The sequence below is a fragment of the Hylobates moloch genome, unplaced genomic scaffold, assembly GCF_009828535.3.
Source record: "Hylobates moloch isolate HMO894 unplaced genomic scaffold, HMol_V3 SCAFFOLD_18, whole genome shotgun sequence".
Classification (NCBI taxonomy): domain Eukaryota; kingdom Metazoa; phylum Chordata; class Mammalia; order Primates; family Hylobatidae; genus Hylobates; species Hylobates moloch.
The window spans coordinates 66260872-66275972 of record NW_026652293.1 but is presented as its reverse complement, the minus strand read 5'-3'; positions in this window follow the sequence as shown (position 1 = coordinate 66275972).

Genomic DNA, 15101 nt, shown 5'->3' with positions numbered 1-15101 from the left:
TTCATTTTCAATGTGACTTTGTTGCTGCTCAGTTTGTATGTGTCCTCTTAAAATATAATAAAATAAGTGGCTCTGGAACATTGGAGTAGTGAGACTAGCTTTTCAGCTGCAAGTGGAGAGATGGAGCACTTGGTAGAGAAATGTTCTTTGATAGACACCCAGAGTAATCGCCAGCAGCAGAGGGTGGAGAAAAGCAAATACGTGTGATAAGCATACCCCACCTTTATTTTCCCCAGGTGATTTTGAAGAGTTTTTTTGCCCAAGCACAGGATATAAGGAATAAAGTGCATTTGTATTAAAACTAGGTGCAGAATCAAACTTTCTAGCAACTAACAATGGTGAAAGTGGTAGTTATCGGCCATCTGCCGAATGTGAGCACACATGGATAATGGAGAGCTGAAGTGATTAATTGGGGTGGGCAGAGGTATTCTTAGAATCTGAAGAGTACTTAAAGGAACTGTGTACAGTTATTAAATGAAGTATTATTAAAGTGTATCCATTTAGTTGTTAAACTATTAAAATATATCCATATAGAGTTGGTGAATGATATCAGACATTCAATACATAAATAAAATTATAATACTTGTGCAAATTCATAGAGCTTTTTCTCTCACCTCCAGTATCATTTCCCTACCCAATTATGTTGTGGCCATTCCCCAACAGTGCTCCTGTTACATTGTCAGTATGGTAACTTACTTTAAAAATTCTTTAGAATAAACATGTGATGTGTGTGCTAATTAGTTTTAATCTGAACATGAAACGTGCTTAGTTAGCATGCAAAGTTTCTTAAACATCCATTGACATGTACTCGTTCATTCATTCAACTGTCAAATATGTTCAAACTGCTTAAAGTTGTTGAGGCACTATTCTAGGAGACAAAACAGGTTAAAGCACCTGCCTCAGTAAAGCTCATGGTCTGATCACAACTGATCACGACTTGAGGTGCTTACTTAGGACCTCCCAATATGGCCATCATATCCAGGGATTTGATAATTGGAAGGGATTTTAGAAATAATTTTTATATTGATAAATAAGTGGTACTGAAAATATTTGGGGGACTAAAAAGATTCTCCAGTCCCTGCTTATACATGAAGATCAAGGTCTAAACAAGGGACAGACCCAGCAGCCTTATATGTTCGAAGCAGGCTTGAAGTGTAAGTTCCTGGTGCTCCCATTGGTCAGAGCCCTCCACTTCTTGGAGGACTCTGTCACCTGATCTGATTCTATGGCTGGCTGACCTTGCCCTCAGAGTATTATTGCCTCGACTTTGGAGCAAACAATTGATGCCAGGTGCCTGCTGGAGTGTCTGAAAACAGAATAGAGCTTTACTGAGCTTCCAAGAAAGGTTGCCTGAGGTTTCTGCAACTGTTTGCTGAAAGTGTTTGTACACTTGGCATAATTTGATCAAACATTTGCTTTCATTGTAATCTACTGTCTGAAAACAACATTATCAGGGAAGGGATATTTAAACCCTACCTTCCTCTCATTGCTAAAGGATACCCACATTTACCAGAAACACAAGCCAACTCAATTAGCCAAATAACCTAGATCAGTTCCTGAAAGCCCAATGCTTTCTTCCTCACCAGACCTTTAGTCTTCAAAATGGTCGTGTCTGTGATCTCACTTCCTTCTTTCTGCTGGACTCTAAGGGGTTAGTTAGATTTGCCAATTATTGTTAACTATGCAGAACACTCACACTTTAATAGTTTAGGTCAGTTAGAGCTGAGCTCAATAGGGTAGATTTCAGGCACTGAGAGTTGCTTAATCAGAGCTTGAAGTGATTAGGCAGCTGGGTCTTTTGATTTCTCCCAAAATATTCAAATCAGGAAGCTTTTCACTCTCCCAGGGTCATCCCAAAACGTCGTCCAATGCCATGGCACTAACTTCATGGAAAATGACTCTTAATTCAGCCATTTTCCACAGAACTGCTTAATTTCCCATTAGTAGAATTTATAGAGTATTTTTTTTCTTGGGAATAGAATACGTTATTAAATGTTGCAATAAATCATCATTAATGATGACAACAAATAATTACTGAAAGTCACCTGTAGTCTCTTGAGAGTAGGGGTGAGAGTGGGCAACAGTGAGGTGCCTAAACTACTTAGAAATAAACCCTCTGTATCACAGCAGGGATACATAAGCTCCTGTTAAGGAGACAGAGAGCTCTGAGATCTATGGCTGATGAACCTATTGAAAGTGAAATGCACATCCTGACATAACCACTGAGAAGTGGGCATGTGGTTCTGGAAATAGAAAACTTAATGAGCCAGTGCTAAACAGACTCGTGATACATATTAATAAATCTTGTGAATCTACAATATTTACAGCATTTTATTATATGGTATATACAATATAAATGCCATTAAAGGTTTATTGGCTGATTTCTATATCTTCCCTGCATTCTTTATAATTGTTTTAGTGATTCTCTTAATCTGGGCAGGGTGTTATAACAAAGCACCATTGACTGGGTGGCTCACAAATAAGGGAAATTTATTTCTCACAGTTCTGGAGGCGGGGAAGTCCAAGATCAAGGTACCAGCAGATTCAGTGTCTGGTGATGGCCTTTTCCTGGTTCATAGATGACTATCTTCTCACTGTGTCATCACATAGTGGAAGGGATGAGGGAGTCTCCAGGGTCCCTTTTATTAGGACACAAATCCCAGGGACTGAATCAACTACAAGAGGTTCCACCTCCTAATGCCATCACCTTGAGGGTTATAATTTCAACATATTAATTTTGAAGGACACAAGCATTCAGTCCATAGCTGTGATGGATCTACTTAATTCTAGAACATGACCCATATCCCCCTAACTACTTAATGTGAGCACAGTGTGTCGAGGGGGTCCTTGCCAAGAAGGAAGAGATGGGCATGGAACTAGTGCTTGCTTTAGAGTGATGCTGATAACCTCTATCCTTAATCAATGCTGCATGCAGCCTACTAAACATGGTAGGCCTGTGTTAACAAACACCAAAAAAAAAAAAAAAAAAAAAAAAAGACTGGGTCAGAAGGAGTTGGGTAGCAAGGATGCAGAGAAAAAGGAGAGTCTCAAAGTTGGCAGTGTCCATCTGTATTAGTCCGTTTTCACGTTGTTGATAAAAGACATACCCAAGACTGGGTAATTGATAAAGAAAAAGAGGCATGGCAGCAGAGAAGACAGAATGAGAGCCAAATGAGACCCCTTATAAAAACATCAGATCTCGTGAGACTTATTCACCACCATGAGAACAGTATGGAGGGAACTGCCCCCATGATTCAGTTGTCTCCCACCGGGTCCCTCCCACAACATGTGGGAATTAATGGGAGCTAAAATTCATAATGAGATTTGGGTGGGCACATAGCCAAATGATATCACCATCCAACTAATGTCTGCTTATTAGTCAGAGAAACAGAAACCAATAGGATATGTCTAGATATATAAGAGGAGGCTATAAGAATTGGTTCACATGATTATGGAGACTGAAAAGTCCCACAACATGCTGTCTGTAAGCTGGAGAACAAGGAAAGCCAGGAAGTCATTCGGTTTGAGTGCAGGAGGAGATGGATAGCCCAGCTAAGAAAAGAGAGAATTTACCCTTTCTCCACCTTTTTGTTTATCTGGGCACTCAATGGATTGTGCTCACTGACTTTGGGCAGTGAGAAGGATCTTCTTTATTCAGTCTATTGATTCAAATGCTTATTTTGAAACACCTTCCAGAAATACCCTTGCAGACACACCCAGAAATAATGTTTCACTAGCTATCTGGGCGTCCCTTAATTCCGTCAAGTTGACACATAAAATTAACCATCACAGTCAGAAAGAAGATTCACTCTACCTTTATACATCCCTGCTGTGGAGGTGAACATAACAGGCTTTCAGAGCCTGATGATATTGAATATTCATATTACATAAATAACATCCCTTGTTTTCCTTCTTTTCTCCCTAAGCCATCCACTGATTATTCAAGTTCTATTGACATTAAGACAAATTTTTATATTCTTTAAAATACTATTATGTTCTGTTGGAAATGAAACACTCTACAGCCTTACATGAGAGTGGAGTCACAAAATGGAATGAGCCTAGATCTTGAATCACTATGTGAAAAGCCACCCACTCAACACACATTGGACTGCTACATCTTAAACTTCTATTGTATAAACCTCTGGATTTTTAGATTTATTTGCACAGAAGCTTTCATTACCTTAACTAATACAGGGCCCTAGCAAATCCCTCATCTTCTTAAACTTAATGACTTTTTACTTCTCTTTTCTGCTTCTGATAATTGTGGTGGGAAGATTTACAATCCCAGAAGAATAGAAAAGGATTATATTATTTCAAATGACACTGCTAAATGCAAATACTATGAATGTGGATCTACTGAGTGTACCACAGCACCTCTCCCCAGCATATTGTATGCTCAGCCAGCATCTGGAAACTAATGCTCTCTCAAAATTGGCCTATTACGTTTGAAAGTGCATTGACATATACAAGCCAAAAAATGTTTATGATGAACAATTTCATCCTATATAATTCCCTTCACAAATCAAGGGTAATTTCTAAGATCACATAGGTATAGGATTTATAGATTTTATTTTGCTGGTAACATAGGAATTACTAAGTAAATGATAGACTTTCTGTTTAATACAGTCCATTCCATGAAAATAACAGAGAGTAGCCTCTGCAGAGGAATTCAGATAGAGTAGGAGATAATGAACTATTATGTAATCTGTGCAATGAATTAAAATGAATACAATCAAGTATAATTTTGATGCCTTGAGAAAAAAGGTATTTGGTAACCAAAATGGTTAATAATGCTTCTTAAGGAAAAGCTCCTTAAAAATAAACTTCCAAGTGCTTAAACACAGCAAAATAACAACATATTGTGAATAATAGATTATTGCTGGGACAAATATGAAAATGAAGAACATCAGGATAGCATGATTGGCAACCAGCTTGTTTTTCTCTGTCTTCCTTGAGCATTTACAAGAGCAGAGATCTGGTGTGTTGGAACATCAGCTGGAAGGTGTAGAGGGCTGTGTCCAAGGACAAGGGCTCTGGAGGCAGACAACCTTGGTTTCCATCACTCCCTGGTTACATATCATTGAGAAATTGACTTTTCTCTGTGCTAAACTTCATTTTTCTCTCTATAAAATGGGAACATAAGGGTGTCTATTTTTTAGATCTGTTGTGAAATATAAGACAAAATTACAAAGAAATTCCACAGCAAATTACCTAGCAAAAACTAAGCACTCACTAACCTTAGCTAGATGTACATTCAGAAAAAGATTAATACAAACACAAATAATAGAGAGTTGTCATGTCCTGAGATCCATCACAATGAGCCAACACTAGGTTAATCTGAGTACTGAAGATGATGGAGACTTTTTAATATTTCAAAGCACTTTTCACCCTTCTTCATTTTGTTCCTCAGTTTTCACTGTACAACCCCCCCCCCTTTATTGGGAATGACAAAACTAAGGCATAGGCAAATTAAGTAAATTATATAGATTGCATGCCTTGTTAATAGCAAAAGACTAGAATCTAGGTCTACTAGTTCCCATTATACTTTTTAACACTAACAGGAAGCATAATTTTGTGTAGTTAGCCTCACAGAGATTGTGTTATTGCAGAAATGTAATAAAGCACCCATATTAAACACCCCAGAAATAAAAGAGTTTACATACACAGGATTTTGGGGTCTGTGCTGGAGATGGAATGTGGGTAAACGGCCCCAATGACTAGAGTTTTTATTGGGGTTTCATTACCGAGGCAGGAACGATTAAATTAATCAAGCTGGTCCAAAGTGTCAATCTTCTAATAACGTGGCTGATCTTTCTGGGAATCTGCCCCCATCCTGAAGCAACGTAGGGGGCCCATCAGGAGTTCCTTCAATAGCCTAGTAAGAGCACTCCTGTCAGTCAGGAAAGCTCAAGGGTTTTTGAAGCTCAAGTTGATAACCAGGCACAAAGATCAAATATATTTTTTGTTATACCACACAGTATTTCTTTGAAAAACCCAAGCCACCACCTCAAGTACTTGGGAGGGAATTTATTACTGATTAAACCAAAGAAATACTCAATCCCCTGATATGCCTTTTAATAATTTCTCTTGACGTTTGTCACTCCTACAGTTTGCACTGATTTCAGAGGTGGAATGGTATTTTAGAGGCCCATCTGAGCCCCTGAGATAAGCTCTCATCAACAACTCTCTCTCTCGAGGGCTGGACAATGGGTCTTCTTAGAGACAGCTTTCCACTGGACAGCCTTATCAGGTAGTCCTAAAGTGTAATACACTATCATGAATGCATTTTTCTCTATAATTCTTGCCTATGTTTACCAGATTTTCAATGATGAACATAAGTGACTTGTTAACAGGAAATTTTTTTTAAAAAAAGGAGTAGCAGCCTATATTTTGGTATATCCATAAAATGACACTATGCAGCAATTATGAAGAATGGAAAGAAGTCCAAAATATAGCTTTAGATAAAAACATCAATGCTATATAAAAATCATTATTAAATTTAAAATATGTATCTACCCTTACATATACAAGCACATATATATATCTAACCATAATATAGCTTTAGATAAAAACATCAGTGCTATATAATAATCATTAACTTTAAAATATATATCTACCCTTATATGTACACACACATACATAAATATATCCTTACATATACATAAACGCATAAATATGTATCTCTATCCTTATACATATATGTATATATACATACATACATATTTAACATATACATATTAAAAGTATGTATATATACATATATTCTTATATATACATATACACATGTAATAGGTATATATACACACATATATGTATAATATGTTAGGATATATATATATATTTTAAAGTTAATAATGGTTATCTCTGGTAAGTGATACTGGGGGAGTCAGGAAACATGGAGGAAAATTGGTTTCTTCCCACTGGATACTCTTCTATAGGTTTAGTTTTTAATATATAGGTAAATGCAAATATGCCTTATTGTCAAATTTTCTTCTTTATCTTTTTTCTGAGATGGGGTCTTATTCTGTCACCCACACTAGTGTGCAGTGGCTCGATCATGGCTCACTGCGTCCTTGAACTCCTGGCCTCAAGCAAGCCTCCCACCTCAGCCTCCCAAAGTGCTGGGATTACAGATGTGAGCCACTGTGAATGGCCTGTGCCAAGTTTTATGTCAATGGCAGGGGGTAGCCACAATTATGAAGTGGAAAAAAGGTATCTTCCCTACTTAGGGGAACTTACAAGTGCTTAGTAAAGTGATATTTTGTAATAAAAAGTAAGATAGAAAAAAGAAGCAAGGAAGACAGGATAGGAAAGGAGAGGAATTGAGGGAGAGAGAAAGAGAAGGGGCAGGCATGAGTTCCATGACTGTGTACCGCAAGTTGTGTAGAATTTGACAAATAACAACTATAACTAGTTCCTTCATAGAAACATAGCAAACTCAGTCATCATCCCTGATGTTATCATTATGTATATATCTAAGATAAGTTTTTGCAACAACTGTTCTTTTCTCTCTCTCTCTCTCTTTTTTTTAAATACAGGATCTTCCTCTGTTGCTCAGGTTGGAATGCAGTGGCATGAACTCAGTTTGTGGAAGCTTCCACCTCCCAGGCTTAAGTGATCCTCCCTCCACAGCCTCCCAAATAGCTGAGACCACAGGCGTATGCCACCATGCCTGATTAATTTTGTTTATTTTTTGTAGAGACAGGGTCTCCCCATGTTGTCCAGGCTGATCTGAAACTCCTGGGCTCAAGTGATCCTCCTGTCTCAGCCTCCCAAAATGCTGGGATTACAGGCATGAGCCAACATGCCCGGCCATCTACTGTTTTTATAGTCAGGAGATTATCACCATAAATTGTGTAGCCAAGGTGACAAAGAAGTTATTAATAATTTTATGACACGTTTCCCTTTTCTTCTATGCCCCTTCTAAAATGTTTAAATTTATTAGCATAGTAATATGGATTTAATGACAACACAATGGAGAAATCTGGAATTGCAGAATGAATGGTGATGTTACACTGCTTTCTGTACAGATAATTTTATCTTCATTAAAAGCTAGTGATTTAGGGGTACTCTTAAGATTATAAGCCTCCTTCGGAGCCTGCAGTGAGCCGAGATCGCGCCACTGCACTCCAGCCTGGGTGAAAGAGCGAGACTCCGTTTCAAAAAAAAAAAAAAAAAAAAGATTATAAGCCTCCTTTTATAGAGCTTTGGAACAAATAAATGTTCTTAATAAAGAGCAGGAAGTGAGGAGGGGCTGGACTCAGACGGGTGACCTGTTAGGAGGCATTGTCTAGTCTCGGGACAGCAGGCAGAGTAATTGCTAACTGTAGGAAGATTCCAAGGATAACTCTGGGAGTCCTCATCTGGGCTGAACACAGGACTACTACCAGAGGGGCAGCAGGATCAATGGGACTCCAAATGAGTGCATGTCACAGAAGCCCTGGCCCTGGTCTCCCAAGGCAAGGATGCCTGAGTTCTACTTGTCATGTGTCTCTCTGGCTGACCACAGCTGGCTGTCAGGCCCAGCAAACATCTCTGCAGTCTTTCTGGGGCAAAACGTCTCCCCTTCCAGACATCCAACTTCTTAATTCTCCTGACCTTAGAGCCCATCTTAAAACAAAATGAAAAACAAACCAGGGAACCAAGTTGCTGGATGACTCATTGCAGAGTTTCTCCTTCTTTCCCAATTACACAGGGTATCTAAGATGAGATTAGCCAAGGCCAACAGGGCAGACTATTGTGAACCTGGCTAGCACCGTCTTCCTTAGGCATTAAAGTAAAAACGCTTGATCACATAACACCACCTGCCAACATTCAGCCTCCTCTGCCCATCAGCCTTGCTGACACAGGGAGTGGAGAGTTGTATAGAGAAATGACTCATTCAAATATGACTTAATCTAAACCGTAAGTGTATGATTTATTAATGTGCCACCAGGCCTTACACCACAAGAGCCATTCCAGAGAAGCCTTTTTTCTCCTGAGAACAGTGCCAGCAGCTAGCTTTGTGACATTCTGGAAGCCCCGTGCAATGCTGTCAGGAGCATAGGGGTTTTACTTTATCTCCCTTGCTTATGCTCCACATAACTGAAATATCTCACCGGAAGCTGCAGCAGTGCTGGCTCCTTGCACAGCAATACGTGACCACTGCAGAACAATCAGTTGGAGAGACAGTTTGGACTACATGGAGGGTGGAGATAAGGACAAAGTGAAGAATACACAGGAACCAGTGCCTCCTCCTGGAACTAAGCAACTCCAAGCTGCTTCCATCAGCTGCTAGGTCCACTAGGGAGGGACCTACTGAGAGGTGATTGGATTATGGGGGCAGTTTCCCCCATGCTGTTCTCATGATAGTGAGTTCTCATTTGATCTGATGGTTTCATGAAAGGCTCTTTCCCCCTTGCTTTCTCTTCTCTTTCCTGCTGCCATGTGAAAAAGGTGCCTGCTTCCCTTTCTGCCATGATTCTAAGTTTCCTGAGGCCTCCCCAGCCATGTGGAACTGTGAGTCGATGAAACCTGTTTCCTTTATAAATTACTCAGTCTCTGGTATTCCTTTATAGCACTGTGAAAATGGACTAATATACTTGCCCTTCATCCCAACGATGGATTTAAGACTAGAGACATTTCAAATAGTAGGTTTTTTGCCAAATGCCTTTCGCTGTGGAAGTTCTATTCATGGCCTTTGTCCATTACACTGGAAGTCCTGCCACTTCTTCGATGGTGGAGATTAAAACAGTGATTGCTTGTGGTGGTGGCGGGGCTGGGGTTGGGAACATTGAGGATAAGGTGGGAGCTGCTCATCTCAGACACTACTGAGATAGTGGGAAGGGCCACATAAATGTCTATGGAAGAGATGCCTTTGCCATACAATTCCTTCAACAAATACTCATTGATCATGCACTATATCTGGGGGTGTAGCTGAGAACAAAACAAAGCTGTTTTGAGGAGCTTTAGGCTGTAGAGAAAATAGAAAATAAACAAGCAAGCAAATGGATGTTTTTAAGTGGCAAAAGTGCTAAAAAGGAAACAAGTAGGGGGATGAGATGAGGGGAGGAGAACTTCAGGTAAGGTGGCATCAGAGCATGAAGCTGGACTGAGGGTGAGTGAGCTGAGCTCAACAGAAAGGACTGTTGGACTGAGCCAGCCACACGGAGGTCTGGAGAGGGGAAGAGGGCGCTACCATTTTGTTTTTGGTTTTTTATTGGATTTAAGACCCCACTATTGTACCTCTAAAAGAAAAAAAACACTGTAATTATAATTGGAAATTGGAAATTACAAAATTGATTGTAAAACACATTTTGATAACAATGATATTAAAATATGTTAAAATACATGCCTTAGCATCAATATATTAGTTCAAAAGCCCAGAAGTGTTAAACAAGCTAAGTGCTTTTCTAAGCAACTGAAAAGAATCTGATATGTTTATAGTTGGTGAATGACAGAGAAAAAGGTGTGAGATTTCAGCAGGGCAAAAGGATAAATCTTGAGGTTTTAGTTTAATTAAAAATGGGTGATGATACCATTTACTGAGATAGGAGAGATTTCAGGTTGCCAAGATGTCAATTGTGGACATATTTTATATATGTTAAGTGACAATTAAGAGAAGGAGGGTTAAAAGGAGACTTAAGATTCAGTGAAAACTCAAGGTTTTTGAAGACTTTTGCTCCATATCCATCAGGAAACCAGAAATCCCTGAAATTAATAGCTGAATAAATAGAAGAAGGTCAACATTATTTTTAATACATATTTTTATGTCATATGCATACTATGTCACCATAATCAGTAAAGTGTTAAAGTGGCAGAAAATGCTTCTACATCATTTTCATTCTGACAGGAAGTAGATAGAAATGGCATGTTATCTACAAAGCCAAGTTCTTTCAAAATTTATAGCTTAATTTCTCCAGTTGTTTAGAATGATAAATTTTTCATTGAGGCCATTGACCAGCACAATAATTGTGTCTACACAGCATGTTTATACCAAATACCATTGCATCTGTTATGTCCTGTTCATGCTGTGACCTTCCCAGAAGGCAGTTAGGGATTGAAACTAGTACCCACAATAGTGTAGATCAGAAAGCTGATGTCAGGCTCTAGTGACATGTGTAGGTAGTGGCAGAACTGGAATTAGAACCAGATTTCTACAGTTGCACCCCTGGTTCTTTGCTCCAAATGCTAAAGCCCTTGGTTATTTGATTTTCCTGTTGTCTTTATCCTATCCCCAGGCTCTATTTGGGTTTCTGTAGTGAAATTAAGGATAACCTCATCTGCATGCTGTACTTTCTTAAATAGGTTTTTCTAATCTCCCATACTCCCACAACCATAAATGACAAAATACAAGCATGCTCAGAATCATTGTGCCCCACAATAAAAAAGGCTGTTGCTATGTTTTGGAAACAGATCAATCTTGGTATTTAAGTGTTGTTTGAACAAAGATTAACTGAGCCTGTTCTCCTCCCCCAGGTACTCAGACCCAGAACATACTGTTTTCACTCCAAGAGAGAGTCTGAATGTCTCTTTTCTGAGAAATACAAAGAAAAAGTACTTTTTTCATGAATTTAATGCGCATTAAAGTTAATAGTCGGAAAGCTTGGCTAATTAGCAGACTTCTTCAGAGGGCTTTAAATAATATAGTTACTGTATTTTTATTATATTGAAACCTCCAAATATATAAAGTTAGCATCTTCAAGGTGGGAGGAAGAGGAGAAATTGGATTTCTCTAAGCTCCCCAGTGATTCTGATGATGACTCATTTGGGGAACTGCAGCGTTGAATGGCCCTCCTAAAATGAGGACAGCTATTTTCTGGACTAAGTAGCATTACCCCTCCCGACTCTCCCCATTCCTCATCCTCTCAGAGACTTCTCTGTCTCAGATTGCCCCATCTTTCTCATATATTATAATCACTTCCCCTCTACTGGTTTCTTCTCATATGTTTAACTTGTTCAATTGCCTTCCATCTTTAAAAACAGTCAAGGCACAGCCCTTGATTTAACCATACAAAGGCCACTCCCCACCACCCTGCCCGCAGCTCTCTTCTTCCTGTGTAGTGAGCACTACTTCTTTGAGCTTCTGAAAGCTGTAGTCACTGCCTCTTGCCGGTAACTGAAAGCACACTTCTAAGTTTGCATATTCCCTGACTTCTCGACAGCACTCGTGACTCGCCATCTCCTTTTCTGGAACACTGTTTGCTTGGCTTTCACAATATCACCCTTTTCTACTTCTTTTTCCTTTCCTGGACACCGCTTTACAGAGAATTAACATTCCTCCTTTTCCCGCTGACCCTGAATCAAGAAAGAATCATGTTTCTTTCTTTATTTTTTATATCTTAACTTTTGACGGGTAGATTTTCAAGCATGCATAAAAGTGAAGAAAACAGTATAATGAACTAGATGTACACATGACTGCATCTTATCAGTGCAATATACACCCATATTACTTTTTCTATACTTCATCCATTTTCTCCCCGCTCCCTGACTTGGATCAAATCCCAGACATTATATTATTTAACCTGCAAATATTTCATCATATATATGTGAGAATGTATAGATCTGTGTCACTATATAGAGTGAGAATTTCTTTCAAAGAAAAGACAATCACAATATTATAATCTCATCAAATGTAGTTGTTATAATTCCTTACTATCAGTCTAATAACAATCCTGTTTTCACAATTTCTTCTCTTGTAGATTTTTAAAAATTAATTTCATTGAATTGAAATCTAAATAAGATACAGAGATAAAGATTCATTGACACATCCCTTGAGTATTTTAATTTATAGGCTCTCCTACTATATTCCCTGCCTCTCCTTGCATTTTATCTTGATTCAGTTGAAAACTCTGGGTCATTTGTCTTATAAAATTTCACAGGGTCTGCAATTTGGTGAAGGCATCCTTTTGACATCACTTAACATGCATCTCTGTTCCTTGTATTTTCTAGAAATTATTGGTTATATCTAAAGGTTTGATCAGAGTTAGGTGGAATTATAAAAAGATTCCTTCATAGGTGATTGTGTGAAGTTCCATCAGAAGGTAACCATCTGGTTTATCTCTCCTTTTGTGATGCTAACAGCCACTGAATATGGTAATCTTCTCCAATCATTAAATAAATTTCTTTTCTGGAATTATTCCAAAAGAGAAACTTTTTTTCATCATGTATTTGGTTGTCCTGAGTTATGATTGTATAGGAAAAACGGGATAACCTACTGATACTTTCTCTTTAAACTAGTATTCAAAATAATAAAAGTAGTCCCCTAGTATTATCTAAAGATTTCAAAAGACTTTTAAAAAAATTATTGATGATTTTATGAGCTCAGGGATTAAACATAGTCAATCTGTTTCAATCCCTTGCAGTTATTCCAATTAATAATAAAAATTTCCTGCCTTTGGCTTGTGGCAGCGTATTCATGTTATTTCTGGGTCACTTTGACATGACTCTAGTTGTCTTTGATGGTATCCTTTTTGTGACAAAATGTTCCAGGATTATAATTTCCTGTCCCATACTGGGAAACAGCCAGTTCTCCAAAGAGTTCTGGAACCATTCAGTGAGAAATGTATTTAGATGCAACATTCTGGGTGCTAAGCATGCCCATTAACCTGATCAATCTTACATCTTTCCTTACTTTCAGCATTGCCAGAAAACTCATTTCTCAGTGACACCATTGTAATTACCCATTTGATTATGCCACAATACACATATAAGAGTCTCAGAAAAACAGTGCCATCAGCATTATATGGTAATATCTACAAGCACTTTAATATTTTCTTATTGGGGGTACACTTTTTTCCATAGAGAATATTTTACTAGGTAAGAACAATAATATTGATATGTTTTAAATTCTCTTGAAGTGGTTCTTCTTTATAAGGTTATATCACCAAGTAGATACACAGTTATAATGTTTGATTATTAGGCATTGCTTTTCTTAAAATTTAATTTTGTTTTAAAGCTATTAAAATCAGGTTTTTTAAAGAAAGATCCTCATTCTATCTGGATCAAAATCAGTTTCAGGGCTAATTAAAAATGTAGCATCCTGGATTCATGAAACCAGAATTGCTGAGGAGATAGCCTGAGAATCTGAATTTTTAGCAGACTTTTTTTAGGTAAGAACTTCCCAATGATTTTGCCACAAATGAATTAAAGAAGAATAGACACCCTCAGCTTTCTAGTGGCTTGTGGCAAAGAAAGCCACAGGCCTTGGGCTGATTGTCTTCCTGCGTGAACTGCCTCATTCATTTCTCTCAGGTACCTTACCCGCAGAATCATTTCTGTGAATATCATGAGGTGAAAAAGACTAGGAAACACTGTCCTAGGTAACTTTTTTTAAAAATTTATTTCATTTTAATTTTTTTTTTAGAAATGGAGTCTCGCTCTGTCACCCAGGCTGGAGTGCACTGACATGATCACAGCACACTGCAGCCTCAAACTCCTGGGCCTCAAGCAATCCTTCTGTCTCAGCCTCTTGAGTTGCTGGGACTATAGGCACGAGCCACTGTGCCAGGCTCTAGGCAACTGCTATGTGCAGTGAAATTTGAGGACCACTGCCTTAAATGTCGGTGTCCTTGGGTTCTTCTATCTGGGCCAGATTCCTTACTCACTATTCTGCAACCCCGTCTGGGACAATTCCATCACTCCATAGCTTCAATTCCCATAACCACAGATTTGCTGTCTCATACCTGGAATCTACAGCCATGCCCCTCATTGTCTTTTGGCCATCAACTTTTAAATGTGTCCCAAAGGCTCCAAACCAATATGCATCAGCCCCAAGGTGGAAGACAAATCTCCATGTGTCCTAAATCAACTCACCAGGACTGTATCCCACCTTTCTGCAGTCTAGCAAATCATTTTAATTATAACAGTTGGGATGAAACGTTTCACCCCCACTAGACTATACTGTTATTAATGGCAAGAACTTTATCTTCTTCAGAGTAACTATTTCTCAGTAGTGTTATATAACATTTTACATGAAGGGTACTCAATAAACAATAACTTCCACCTGAACTCATTTCTGAGCTAGCAGCAGAATTGGAAAGGAGTGAGTTTAAATTCACCTCTGCTGCTTAGTAGCTATGTGACTTTAAACAAGTTATTCTACTATTCTGGTAATTAGGGTT